Raw genomic sequence first — 14390 nt, 5'->3', positions numbered from 1 at the left:
AAAACTGAAATCAATAGGGATTATCAACCACCAAAACCACACAAGATTCCAGAGAGAAAATTATATTAGTCTTTCTCCCRGTCTCTCTCTCACTCTCTCTTCTCTCTTGTAGCCTCGTAGGAACAATGKGTTATTATGAAGTTGTTACACAAAAATAATTACACAGCAATAACGATATTAGGATCAATGATGACATTGCGCATACTATTGTAACATATTTATAGCTCCAATCAGCATCATTACAGATTCAGAGACRATACGATTAAATGATGATTAATTCGTTTAGCCTCCGTTTCCAGTCTCCTCCCCCTTGATGACGTCGYCAATCTCCAAGCCCCAGTTTGAGCAGAGCACTTTACAGAACGAGCACTCATGTAAGTGAGCTGTAAAAGAGCAACGTCCGAAGCCCGTTCCGAAGTTTCGGTTACGTTTTGGGACGTGGTCAACATTTTGATTAGGTTTTCAACATTTCGATTAGGTGTTCACAAGCCCTTGTAAGGTATGTCAAGCTTCTAAACTATTTTACGTTTCGTTAAACGAGAGAGATGTCAAGATACAGTAGGGTCTATGTATGACAACCCATTAATTGATGAAGCACACAAGTCATCGTATTGGGTTRCCAATACTTTCTGAAGRCATGCCTTACTTGTCGTATSCATTACATGATGTGTAAATGGTTGTATTCATGTGCAATTAATTTAGAAGTATTTACCATACTGCTGAATAGCATTTTATGAAACTGTTGTTTGAATATCGCAAATTGTCATAACTGACACCTCATACTTCACCGTTGACCATGTGTAGCCTCCTGCCGCAAGAGCTCATGCTGTGAAACAATGTGGGGTTCCCTGTAATGTTTGGAGTGTTACCAAATAATACATTTTCATCAGCAGCATCATCGCAACATCCCCTTCATAATATTACTACTATAACATAGTATACAAATATATATAATCACCATCATCATACTCATCTTTCTCTTGTTACATKTTCTCCTCTTCCTCCATTCTTTATTAGCAGAACATGTATCGTGTTTGTTGTAATAATGAAGGGATATGCTCCTAAATAACACTCATTCAATTCAAGGAGAAATAGAAAGTAATGAATGATGAGATATTCCATCTTATAACATTCATTAACCCTTTACTGCAGTGGGCTAAATCAGGGTCACACAGAGTGATTCTCGGTAGTCTTAAACACATCTACTTTGAAACAAAGGTGTACACCTCACACACATGGTTATGGGCTTTAAAAAAAGAAGACACCTGTACCATGTCAGATATATAGTTGAAAGGTATTGAATTTTGATTTTGCATCCAAATATTACACTTTATATACACCACAGAAGACTGGAATATAACAAAACCGTTTGACATAGAAATGCCAGATTTCAGGCTGTAAAAAAAAAAAAAAAGTTTATTAATTGTGAAATTATGAAAAATATTTATAACATTTGTGCCACTGGTCATTTGACTGCAGGAAAGGGCTAAGAAAAGGGCTACGCTAATTGGAGTCATTTAATACCGTTTTTTATTTGTTTGACAGAAAATGGTTTTGAAGCCAGGCCATTTGTCTTCAGTATTATTTTGGTAATTACATATTCATAGTGTGTGTGTTATTGTATGTTATTGTGTGTGTGTGTGTGTGTGTGTTTTGTGTGTGGCAGCAGAACAGCATTGTTGTTGGTCTTGGGAGACCCTTATTGCCTTTCTCCCAGACTGCATTAGAAGTGGATCAGGGCTTGGGACTGAGACGGGGACGTGGGTAGCGGCCTGCCTGGGTAGTGAGGGGATTTTAGGCTTATCAGATGACCTTATTCACAAGGGACGCATCCCAAATAGCACCCTATTCCCTATATAGTGCACTACTTTTGACTGTGCACTTCATAGGGAATAGGGTGCCATTAGAGATCCAACCAAAGGCTCAGGAGGTGTTGGAGAACATGCAGCGCTCGCTCCCATTTGACATGCCCGTCACGCTTACCCTTTACTGCTGTCACTCAACATTGTGGGCCTTTGACTCAAATGAATGTATCAGACTGTCATATGCCGGTCCTTCCCAAGCATAGTTATTATTACATGAAATGAAYTATCTTGCACCCCATTATATCAAAGCGATTCAAAATCTTTGTTGATAAACCTGTGACGGGTGCAAAAAAGAAATGATCATAATAAACGTAGTAACTGCACCTTTCTTGACTCTCATGACTTTATTAAAGGCAGTTGAATGCTACAGTGTGCAGCTTAGCTCTGCCGTCTTGCTCTGTGACATCAGACACCATTTCATTTCCTGGTTGAGATGATTTAAGCCAGAGGGTTGGGGGATTCTAAGTTACAGCAGGAATGTGAGCTGAGAGGTGCTCTACTGTAGGAGACCGGAGACCTGCCTGTTGGTCTGTTTCCCATCAGAGAAGCATTTCCTCTCGTCTTGTCCTCCTCTCCTCTTCTCTTCATCTCTTCCTTCCTGTTTTCTTCTCTTCTTCTCTTCCTCTTCTTAATTAATGGGGGGAGAAAGAGGAATAAGAGGGTTTTGGGTTCAGAAGTAATAAGACAGAAAAAGCTTAATATCGTTTTTCTAACAAGTCTATTTGTTTGGTTACCAAAACAACTACTATAGCTATCTAGTAAACTTGCTAGCTATTTCAGTGGATGTTGAGTACATTTGTACCCACAAATGAACACATTTTTAGCGTTCTCTGGAATATAATGCGCGTCGTGGAAAACACCTTCCACGTCGGTTATTATTTTCCATAGAACTCGTAGCCCCTCGTTGACTGACCCTTACGTACAGTATGTATGTAAACGGAAACTGTCAGAGCACTTGAGCAGGATATAAACTCTATTGAGCTAAAACTGCTCACTCAGAATGACRCGGGTCTGGACAGAACTTTTCAGAACAAAATACATACACTGGGGTTATTCCTGTATGAGAGGGTGAAAGGTGCCTTGGTCAGGTCTCGTTTTGCTACTCTCAGGGACTTGGTATGACAATATATCCTAGCCCGTAACAATAAATACATTGAAACAGTCAGTAGGGAGTTTGACCTCCCAATATAGGTGATTTTAACATTCAAATTATCTTCCTCCTCTCCTCTTCTTCACTTTTTCACCTGCCTTCTCAGAGCTTTAAAGAGCAAACAGTGTCGTAGTCTTCAATACCCTCAATCCAGCCTCCCCATTAAAGGCTGCAGGTAGCCTAGCGGTTAGAGCGTTTGGCTGGTAACCYAAAGGTAGCTAGTTTGAATGCCCAAGGTGAAAAATCTGTTGATGTTCCCTTGAGCAATGCACTTAATCCTAATTGTTTCAGGGGCTGTCGATAATGGCTGACCCTGGCTGTGACCCCACTCTCAGGGGGAGTTGAGATATGCAAAAAATAAAATGTCGCATGTGTATAATACATACTTGTACATGTGTGAAACAGGACCAATATATATTTGTATTATTAGGGCTGGGAGAGGCTTGGGACCTCACAATATGATATTAACAGAATACTTTGGTGCCGACAAGATATGTATTGTGATTCTATATGAATTGTGATTCTATATGTATTGTGATTCTATATGAATTGTGATTCTATATGAATTGTGATTCTATATGTATTGTGATTCTATATGAATTGTGATTCTATATGTATTGCGATTCTATATGAATTGCGATTCTGTATGTATTGCGATTCTATATGTATTGCGATTCTATATGTATTGCGATTCTATATGTATTGCGATTCTATATGAAATGTGATTCTATATGTATTGCGATTCTATATGTATTGCGATTCTATATGAATTGTGATTTGATACTATGATTTTATTGCGATTCGATGTTCCAAACATATGTCTGTTGCAGAGGGAGAGAGAGRCATGAGAAAACAAGTTTTGATCTGTCATGGCAATAAAAGTGCTGAAAACAAAATGTTCTTCCTGTTTAAAAAGAAGATGGAGAACYAGCTATGAATGAAATCTTTTTTGGTTGCAGGACAGGTACAGCCAACTAGCGCAAAAATAATATTGCGATATTGTCCAAACAATACCATACGATATAAATAATATCCCGATATGTAACTGCATAGATTTTTTCCCCCATCCCTAATTATTATTTACCAAGCTATAGCACAATAACCTCTTAATACACATCTACATGATTTTCAATGTTTGGTACACATAGTAAAAGATAATGGAGGGAGAGYTTTGGGAGGGGCACAAACAGCTATTCATTCATTACTATTACCTATTACTGTCTCATTGTAGTTTCCTTGGAATCTTGTCTCCCTTCTCTGCTAGTTTGTCCGGTGCAGTACAGTATAATGATGAGGTTTCCGTCTCTGTCATGCTGGCTGGGTCACTCACCAGTCAACCTCTCTTTAACCCTGCTCCTCTTCAGTGGCAGCCATCATATTGACGAGGCCTGGCTGCGCCAGAGGACTGACTTCAAATATGGAGGAACAAGAGCAATGAGAGTGTGTGATCAATCACAGTGTGGAACAATTCCACACACACAAAGCATACGCATCCACGCAAGCACACACACACACATTGCGGTTCACATCAATTTTAGAAGTCACATACCCGATAGGAGGAGAATATTGGGCTGGCAACCATACACATCTCAAAATATCGGAACAAAAGTGCCTCTGAAATCGGTTTTGTTCATCTGGTGGTTTTGGTAACGCTGGAAACCTTTTTCCCTCAAGGGGTGTAGAGCTAGCTAAGCTAAGGCTGAAAAATAACATGTCATCATTTTCCAACTTTCCATCTCATAATTAATGGTTGGCCTCAACACAACATACCTCGCTTACTAATCGTTTTGATAAAACACCTAGCACCTATGTTATGAGGAGAGACATCAAATGCAGAGTTAGGGAAGAATTTATTTATATTTATCTAGTGTATTCTCGTGAGATATAAGCCTTAGCTAATACAGCCTGCATACACACACATATGCTACACTCTTTCTCTCTCTCTCACTCTCTTGCTCTCTCTTGCTCTCTTGCTCGTTCTCTCTCTCTTGCTCTTGCTCTCTCTTGCTCTCTTGCTCATTCTCTCAGTCTCTCAGTCTCTCTTGCTCATTCTCTCGCTCTCTCTTGCTCATTCTCTCGCTAACTCTTGCTCTTTCTCACTCTCTCTCGCTCTCTTGCTCGTTCTCTCTCTCGCTCTCTTGCGCGTTCTCTTGCTCTCCTTCTCGTTCTCTTGCTCTCTCTTGCTCACTCTCGCTCTCTTGCTCGCTCTTTTGCTTGTACTCTCGCTCTCTTGCTCGTTCTCTCGCTTTCACTCGCTCTCTCTTGCTCATTCTCTCTCTCTTGCTCGTTCTCTCACTCTCTGATGCTCGTTCTCTTGCTCATTCTCTCACCCTCTTGCTCGTTCTCCCACGCGTTCTCTCGCTCTCTTGCTCGTTTTCTTGCTCACTCTCTGTCTCCCTCGTCTTTTGCTCGTGTCTCTCGCTCTCTGTGTTTCTCTCACTCTTGCTCCTCTCGCTTGTGGTCTCCTCTCATTGCTCATCTCGGCTCGATTCTCTCGCTCGTTCTTATCCTCTCGTCTCGCTCTCTTGCTTGTTCTCTCGCTCGCTCTCGCCACTCTCTTGCGTCATTCTCTCATCTTCTCGTTCCTCACTCTCGCCTCTCGTTGCTCCGTTCCTCTGACTGTCGTTCTTTGCTCGTTCTCTCACTCTCTGATCTCCGCGTTCTCTCTGCTCTCTTCTTGCCTTGTCCTCCCTCCCCTCTCGTTCTCTCGCTCTCCTTGCTCGTTATCTGCTCGACTCTCTTCTCGCTGCTCGTTCTCGCATCTCCTCATCTCTCTCGCTCTTTCTCGTTCTCGTCAGTCCTCGCTCTCATTGCTCTCTCTTCGCTCTTCTCCTCTCGCATCTGTCTGCTGTTTTCCCTCTCTCTTTCTTGCTCGTCTTGCTGTTCTCCACTCTCTCACTCGTTCTCGTCGCTCTCCTCTTGCTCGTTCGTCTCTCTCGCTCTTCTGCTCACTCTCTCTGCTCTTCTCTCGCTCCTCTATTGGCTCTCTCTCGGCTTGTTCGGTCCTCGTGCTGTGCTCTCTCACTGCTCTCGCGTTGCTCGTTCTCGGATTTTTCTCATCTTGCTCGTCTGTGGCTCGTTCGTCGATGTCACTCTCTCTTGCCTCTCTTGCTCTCTCTCTGCTTGCTCTCTCTCGCTCTCTCATTGCTCTTTCTCTCGCCTCTCTGCTCGTTCTCTTTTTTTGCTCTCTTTGCTCTCTTGCTCGTCTCCTTCTCCGTCTCTCTTGCTCGTTCTCTCCTCGCTCTATCGTCTCTTGCTCGTTTCTCTCACTCTCTCTTGCTCGCTCTCTTGCTCTCTTTGCTCGTTCTTTTGCTCTCTGTTGCTCTTATCTCGCTCTTCTCTCATTCTCTCTCCTCGTTGCTCATTCTCTCTCTCTTGCTCCGCTCATCTCTTCTCTCTTGCTCGCTCTCCGTTCCTCGCTCTGCCGCCTCTCTCCATCCTCTCGTCTCTTGCTCGTTCTCGTTCCTTCAGTCTCCTCTGCTCTTCTCTCGCTCTCATCTAGTTCCTCATTCTTTCTCTCTCTTTTGCTCATTCTTGTGCTCTTTGCTCACTCTCGCTCTCTTCTTGCTCTCACGCTTGCTCGTTCTCTCACCTCTCTTGCTGTTCTCGGTCGCTCTCTTGCTCCTCTCTCTCGCTCCATTCTCTCCTCACTCGCTCTTCTCTCTCGTCTCTCTTGCTCTCTCTCTCTCTCTCGTTCTCCTCGCTCTCTTGCTCTCTCTTTCTCTCTCACTCCTCTTGCCACTTCTCTCGGCTCTCATTGCCGTTCTCTCTCTCGCTCTCGTTTGCGCGTATCTCTCGCTCTCTTTCTCGTTTCTTTGCTCTCTTCTTGCCTCACTGCTCGCCTCTTGCTCGCTCTTTATTGCTTGTACTCCTCGCTCTTTGTCCGTTCTCTCGCTTTCACTCGCTCTCTCTGCCATTCTCTTCTCTGCTCGTTCCTCACTATCTGATGCTCGTTTCTCTGCTCATTTCTCACTCCTCTTGCTCTGTTCTCCCACGCGTTCGTCTCGCTCTCTTGCTCGTTTTCCTTGCTCACTTCTCTTGCTCTCTCTTGCTCGTTCTCTCGCTCTCTTGCTCATTCTCGCTCTTTCTCTTCGCTCCGTTCTCTCCTCCTCTTTGCTCGCATCTCTGCTTGTTCTCTCGCTCGCTCTCGCTCCTCTTGCTCATGTCTCTCACTCTCTCATTGCTCATTCTCTCGCTCTCTTGCTCGTTCTCTCACGTCGCTCTTGCCTCGTTCTCTCACTCTCTGATGCTCGTTCTCTTGCTCGCTTCTCTTTGCTTTCCTCCACCAGCGTTCTCCGTCGCTCGTCCATGCTCGTTTTCGTTGCTCTCCGGTCTTCGTCGGCTCCGCGCGCTCATTCTTCCCCCTCTTTTCGTCGCTCTCTGCTCTCTCACTCTTGCTCTTCTCGCTCCTCTCTTGCCTTGCTCACTCAGCTGTGCTCTCATGTCCTCGCGCTCTCTTCGTTCTCATTCTGTGCTTTGCTGCTCTGCTCTTTGCCTGCGTTCTACTGTCTCTCGCTGCTCGATTCTTCTCGTGTCTTACTCCTCTTCTTTGCTGTCTGACACTCGCTCTTTTCTCATCTCTCATCTTCTCTTGCTCTTCTCCTCGCTCTCTCATTGCTCTCGCTCTCTATCCTCCTCTACTTTTCGTTCTCACTCTCTCTGCTCTCTCTTCTCTGCTCTGCTTCTTTGCTCTTCTCTCTCTCTTGCACGCTTGCATTCTCTACGCTCACTTCTTCTCTTTCACTCTCGCGCACTCTCTGCTCGGTCTCTCTTTTCTCTGCGTATCTCTCTTGCTCTGTTCTCCTTGCTCGCTCTCAATTGCGCTCGTTCTTGCTCGTCTATCCATCTCGTTCTCTACTCCGCTCGTTCTCTTGCTCTCTCTTGCTCGTCCTTTTGCTCTCTGTGCTCGTTATCTGCTCCGCTCAGTCTCCGTTCTCTCTTGCTCATTCTCTCTCTGCTCGCTCTCTCCTCCTTCCGCTCTCTCCCGCCGCCTCGTGCTCATTCTCTCATCTCTTGCTCAGTCTCCTTCGCTCTTCTCCTCGTCTCGTTCTCTCGCTCTAATGCTGTTCCATCATTCTGCTCTCTGCTATTTCAGCCATTCCTCTCTCTCTTTTTGCTCATTCTCCTCTTCGTCTCTTTGCTCAGTTCTCGTCACCTCTCTTCTTTCTCTCGCTGCTTCGCCCTCGTTCCTTCTCATCTTCTCTCTGCGTGTCTTCCTCTCCTTCTCCTCTCTCTGCTCTCTTCTCTATGCTCAATTCTCTCGCTCTGCTTTCTCGCTTACTCCCTTCTGCGTTCATGCCTCTATCGCTCTCTTGGCTCGTTCTCATCTCCTTGCCTCGTTCTCAAGGTCGTCTCGCTCTACATTGCTTCTGCTTCTCCTCTCTTGCTCGCTCTCTTCCTGCTCTCAGCCTCGTCGGCGCTGTCCATCTCTCTCTCTGTTGTTCGCCTCATTCTCCTTCGCCGCAATGCTTCAATGCTGTTCTCCCATTTGCCATCTCTTCTAATCTCCTTCTACTCTCTTCTCTCTTGCTCGTCAGTTGCTCTTGCTCATTGCTCGTTCTCTGCCTCTTTCGTTCTCGCTCCCGCTTTCCTCTGCCGTTCTCTCGCTCTCTCTTGTCTCGTCTTGCTCTTCTCTCTCCTCTTTGCGCTCGCTCTTCTTGATGTCTCCTCCTCCATTCTCTCTCGCTCTCTAGCTCAGCTTCGCTCTTCCTTCCCCCTCGCTGTCTCGCTGCCATCTCTTTCCTCTCGCTCCCTTTTCCTTTCATCTCATCTCTCCCTGCTATTCTTCGCTCTCGCTCATCCTCTCATGCTCCTCGCTCTCTTTCTTCACCTTCGTCTCCTCTCATTCTCTGTCGCTCTCTTCCTCATCTCTTCTCACCCCTACATCTCTCTTGCCCTTCCAACTCTCTCTCCTTCCTGCTCATTCTCTCTTTGCTCAATTCTCTCTGCTCTTCTCTTGCTCATCTCCCTCTGCTTCCAGTCCTCTTGCTCTACGCTCTCTTGCTCTCGTCTCTCTTTGCTCTCCTGCTCTCTCTTTCGCTTGCTCTCTCTGCTCGTTATCTCATCTTCTGCTCGTTCTCTTGCTTTTTCTCGCTCTCTTGCTCATGTTCTTTCTCGCTCTCTTTCAGTCTTTCACTCTCGTTGCTCTTCTCATTGCTCTTGCTCGTTCTCCGTCTGCTCGTTCTGCTCTTATGCTCTGTGCAGTTCTCACGACCTCTTGCTTCTTCACTCCATCTTTGCTCTCTCTGTCTCATTCTCCTCTGCTCTCTAACGCTTGCTCGTCTCTCGTTCTCGGAAGTCCGTTCATCTCCACTCTATTGCTCTCGTCTCTTGCTTGTCTCTCGCCTCTCTCCTTTCTTTCAGCTCTTCTTCTCGTTCTGTCGCCGCTCTTGCTCTCTTGTTGCACCTCTCTCTCGTTCTCTCACTCTCTTGCTCTCGTTCTCTTTGCTCATCTTCTCTCTTGCTCGCGCTCTTGCTCATTTCTCTCTCTCCTTCGTCTCGCTCCTCAGTCGCTCTCACGCTCTCACTTGCTCATTCTCTCTCTCTCTTTCCTCGCTCTCGCTTCGTCTCATTTTCTTTCCCTCTTCTCTCGCCTCTTGCTCTCTCTTCTTGCTCATCCTCTCTCTCGTCTTTCTCTGCTCTCTGCTCTCTTGCTCATTCTCTCCTTCGCTGCTCGCGTCTCTGCTCTCGCGTCTCCTCTTCTCCTCATTCTCTCGCTTCTTGCTCCTTGCTTTCTCTCTCTCTCTCTCTTTGCTTCTTCGTCTCTCGCTTTCTCACTCTCTCTGCTCACTCCTCTCTTTTGCTCATGTCTCTCTGCCCTCTCTCTGTCTCATCTCTTCGCTCTCTTCCTCATTCTTCTTTTCTTGCTCTGCTGCATTTCTTCCTCTCTCTTTCGCTCATTCTCTCTTGCTCACCTCTCTCTTTGCTCGCTCTCTTCCTCTTGCTTTCATTCTCTGCTCTCGCTCTCTTGTTCTCTCTATTCTCTCTCTTGTTCTCGCTCTCTGCTCATTGTCTCTCTCTCTTTTGCCTCTCTCTTGCCGTTTCTTCCCTCGTTCTCTCTCTTGCTCCTTATCTCGCTCTTCTCTCGTCTTCGCTCTCCCTTGCTCGTTTCTGTCGCTCTCTTGCTCGTTTCTCGTCTCTCTCGCTCTCTCTCGCTTCTCGCTCTCTTGCTCGTTCTCTCGCTCTCTCACCCTCTGCTCTTTTCGCCTCATTGCTCATTCTCTCTTCTTGCTCGCTCTCTTGCTCATATCTCTCTCCTCTTGCACATTCTCTCTCTCTCTTCGCTCGCTATCGCTCTCTTGCTCCATTCGTCCTGCTCAGTCTCTTCTCGCTGCTCTGGTCATCTCGCTGTCTCGCTCGCTCACTTCTCCGTTGCTGCATTCTCTCGGTGCTGCATGTCTTGCTATCGCGTCGTCGTTGCGTCTATGCTCGCTCCTCTTCCGATCCGCTCGTGTCTTGCTCTTGGATTTTGTCTGGCATGCTCTCTTCCGTCCTTGCTATTCTCTCTGCGTCACTCACTCTCTTGCTCTCTCTCCTCTTGCTTCATTCTCCTCTGTCATTCTCCCTCGTGCTCTCGTCCCTCTTGCTCATCTCTGCTTGCTTCTCAATCTTCTCTTCGCTTTCATTCCGCTTCTCTTGCTCGCTCCATGCTCTCGTCTCTCGTCTTTTAGCACTCTTCGCTGCGTATCTCTCACTTTGCTTGTCGTCTCTTAGCTAGTTCATCGCTTGTTCTCATTTTTCGTCGTCTCTCTGTCCTATCATTCTGCCTCCTTGCTCATCTCGTTGCCTCTCTCTCTCTCTTGCTCGCTCTCATCTTCAGTCTCTTGCTCATTACCTCTCTCCTTGCGTTCTCACTCATCTGCTCGCTTCTCTTTGCTCATTCTCTTTTCTCGCGCTTCTCCTCAGGTTGCTCGATCCTCGTCTCTCACTCTCTCGTCGCCTCTCCTCTTGCTTGTTCATTCCTCGTCTGCTCTCTCTTGCTCGTCTCTGCTTGCTCTCTCTCACTATCCTCTCACGTCTTCTTGCTCCTCGTTCTCTTGCCTCTTTCTTGCCTCTTGCTCCTCGCTTCTTGCTCATTCTCTCTCCTTTGCTCCTCTCAATCTCACTCTCTACTGCTCATTTTCTCTCTACTGCCTCTCTCGCTCTCCAGCTCACTTCTCTCTCTTGCTCTTATCTCCTCTCTTGCCCTCGTCTCTGTCTCATTCTCTCGCTCTCTTTCCTCCATCTCTTCGTTTTTCTTGCTCTTGCTCTATTCTCTCGATCTCTCTCTCTTGCTCATTCTCTCTCCCTCTCACTCTCTTGCTCTTTCTCTCTCTTGCTCACGTCTCTCTCTTGCTCACTCTCTCTCTGCTCACTCTCTCTCTGCTCACTTCCGTCTCTTGCTCTATCTCTCTCTCGCTCTCTTGTTCTCTTGCTTGTATTCTCTCTCTTGTTCGTCGCTCTCTTGCCTCTTCTCTCTCTCTCACTCTCTGCTCATTCTGTGCTCCTTCGTTTCTCTTCTCACTCTCTCTCTGCTCACTCTCTCTCTTGCTCACTCGCTCTCTTGCTCATCTCTCTCTCATCGCTCTCTTGTTCTCTTGCTTATTCTCCTCGTTCTCGCTCTCTTGCTCATTCTCTCTCTCTCTTGCTCGCTCTCTTGGCTCGTTCTTTTGCTCTCTCTTGCTCGTTATCTCGCTCTCTTCCTCGGTATCTCGCTCTCGCTCGTTATCTCGCTTCTCGTTTTTCTTTATCTTTCGCTCGGGTCTTTGGCTCGTTCTCGTCTCTCTCTTCTGCTCGTTCTCTCGCTCTCTTGCTCGTCTCTCGCTCTCTCACCCTCTTGCTCTTTCTCGCTCTCTTGCTCATTCTCTCTCTTCTTTCTTGCTCGCTCTCTTGCTCATTCTCTCTCGCTCTCTTGCACATTCTCCTCTCTCTCTCTCCTCGCTATCGCTCTCTTGCTCATTTCTCACTCTCTCTCTTGTCGTTCTCTCACTTCTCTTGCTCATCTCTCTTGCTCATTCTCTCGCTCATTCTTCGTCTCTCTCGCTCTATTGCTAGTTCTCCTCTCTGCTCTCTCTTTTGCTCATTCTCATTCTTTTCTCTCGCTCTCTCTTGCTCTCAACGCTTGCTCGATCTCTCGCGCTCTTCTCGCTCTCTTGCTTGTTCTCTCGCCTTCGCTTTCTTTTGCTCGTTCTCTCGCTCTCTTGCTCTCTTGTCATTCTCTCTCTCTCTTCTGCTCCTCTCTGTGCCTTTCTCTTGCTCATTCTCTTCTCTCGTCTTGCTCATTTCTCTCTCTCTTGCTTCGCTCTCCTTGCCTCATTCTCTCTCTTTTGCTCATTCTCTCGCGCTCTCTTGCTCTCTCCCTCTTTCTCGCTCTCTTCGCTTTCTTCCTCATGTCCTCTCGCTTCCCTCTTCTCTCTCCTCTTGCTCATTCTCTCACTCTCTTCTCATTCTCCCTCGTATTTCTCTGCTCTTGCTCTCTTGCTCACTCTTCTCTTCTCTCTTGCTATATTCTCTCTCTCTTGCTCATTCTCTCTCTTGCTCACTCTCTCTCTTGCTCATCTCTCTCGCTCTCTTGCTCTTCTGTCTCTCTGCTCTTCTCATGTCTCTCTCTTTCGTCTCTCTTCTCTTCTCCTCGTTCTCATTCGTCGTCGCTCATCGTTGCTCATCTCTCGCTCTCTGCTCTCTCGTCGCTTCGTTCTTCTTGCTCGCTCTCTCTTGCGCTCTCTTGCTTGTTTCTCGCTCTCTGCTCGCTCTCTCGCCCTCTCTTGCTCGTTCTCTCGCCCCTCTTGCTCATTCTCTCACTCTCTTGCTCTTGCTCTTTTGCTCGTTCTCTCTCTCTCTCTGCTCGTTCTCTCTCTCTCTCTCTCTCCTTGCTCGTTCTCTCCTCGCTCTCTCTTGCTCGTTCTCTTCCCTCTCAAATCAAATCAAAGTTTATTTGTCACGTGCGCTGAATACAACAGGTGTAGTTTACAGTGAAATGCTTCCTCACAGGCTCTAACTGCTCGTTCTCTCTCGCTCTCTTTCTCGCTTCTCGCTCTCTTGCTCTCACTCTCTTGCTCTCTTGCTCATTCTCTCTCTCTTGGTCGCTCTCTTGATCTCATCTCTTGCTCATCTCTCTCTCTCTTGCTCATTCTCTCCTCTCTTTCTTGCTCATTCTCTCCCTCTTGCTCTCGCTCTCTTGCTCATTCACTCGCTCTCTTTACTCATTCTCTCGCTCTATTGCTCTTTCTCTCTTGCTCGCTCTCACTCTTTGCTCATTCTCGTCCCTCTTGCTCATTCTCGTCACTCTCTTGCTCATTCTCTCTCTTGCTCGCTCTCTTGCTCATTTCTTCTCTCGCTTCGCTCTCTTGCTCATGCTCGCTCTCTCTCACTCTCGTCTCTGCTCGCTTCTCTTGCTCCGCCTCTCTGGCTCATTCTTTCTCTTTCCTGCTCATTCTCTGTCTCAGTCTCTTGCTCTTGCTCATTCTCTCTCTCTTGCTTTTGCATTCTCTCTCTCTTCTCTGCTCATCTCTCTCTCTTCTTCATTCTCTCTCTCATTCTTGCTCATTCTCTCCGATCTCACACACCACACACACCACACAAGTTGGAAACACGTCCGAAGCCATTAGTTGGTCAAGAATAGCTCCACTTAGTTCCATTAGCTGAGAAATAACTTCAGTTTAATTATGATGTTGTGTCACTGTGTTGGAAATAAATGTAATAATCTGTGTTTGAGCTTCCTGGAAGGCTGCTTTCTTTAAGAGCTCATTTATCCTTCCCTCGCCTTAGGCATGACTTCAATATCAAACTCCTATAGTTCTATAGTTGTTAGTTGTTTCCAGGTAGATAATGGATGCTTTAACACCAATTAATTAATGAACTAATGCTAATGAATGCAAATTATTTAGCGGTTGACTACCATCACTATGTCTTCTTGTGCAGAAAACTTCTCTACACCAAAGTCTCGGGGTGGATATCAATAACATAGTACTGTTGGTTTTKACATTAGAACTGTGGTCTATGCTGACTAAGGTCTAATGGTGAATGAAGTATAAGTCCTTACTGTTTTACTGCAGTATACTCTCATCCCTCGGTTAGGAACTAAACCCAATTCTGATTTACTTCAACAATTAGCGTTCTGTGGTCTCAAATTAAAGGAACCTACAGACTCATCATTCACATCGTCTAAGAGTCTCATAAATCATTCGGATGTTTTATAACTTTTTGTATAGGGATTAACAGCCTTACTTTTGACAAAGTAATTCACTTGTCAGTGAAGCAGGACAGAATAATGACATTGGCATGAATCAGTCAACATAGTGTAAGAAAATCAGGTAACACTTTACATTTAAGGTGAAGGTATACTTACAAAATGCTAAAAGAGGTTATATATAGTTTAGGAACCGTTCATGTTTGTT

At 46.0% G+C, this 14390-nt stretch overlaps 1 protein-coding gene across 1 annotated transcript in view; it reads left to right on the top strand.

The window, feature by feature from the left end:
* Positions 1-369: 369 nt before the first annotated feature.
* LOC111953776 (SH3 domain-binding protein 4-A-like) overlaps positions 370-14390 on the top strand; it is a 28290-nt gene continuing 14269 nt past the window's right edge. Inside the window, exon 1 of the mRNA XM_023973266.1 lies at positions 370-499. The gene's annotated coding sequence lies outside the window, so the exon portion shown is untranslated. The remainder of the gene's footprint in view (positions 500-14390) is intronic.

Source organism: Salvelinus sp. IW2-2015, linkage group LG27 (assembly GCF_002910315.2).
Source record: "Salvelinus sp. IW2-2015 linkage group LG27, ASM291031v2, whole genome shotgun sequence".
NCBI classification, from domain to species: Eukaryota; Metazoa; Chordata; class Actinopteri; order Salmoniformes; family Salmonidae; genus Salvelinus; species Salvelinus sp. IW2-2015.
Note: the sequence above shows the minus strand (reverse complement) of the source record. Positions and strands in the feature narration are given on the sequence as shown.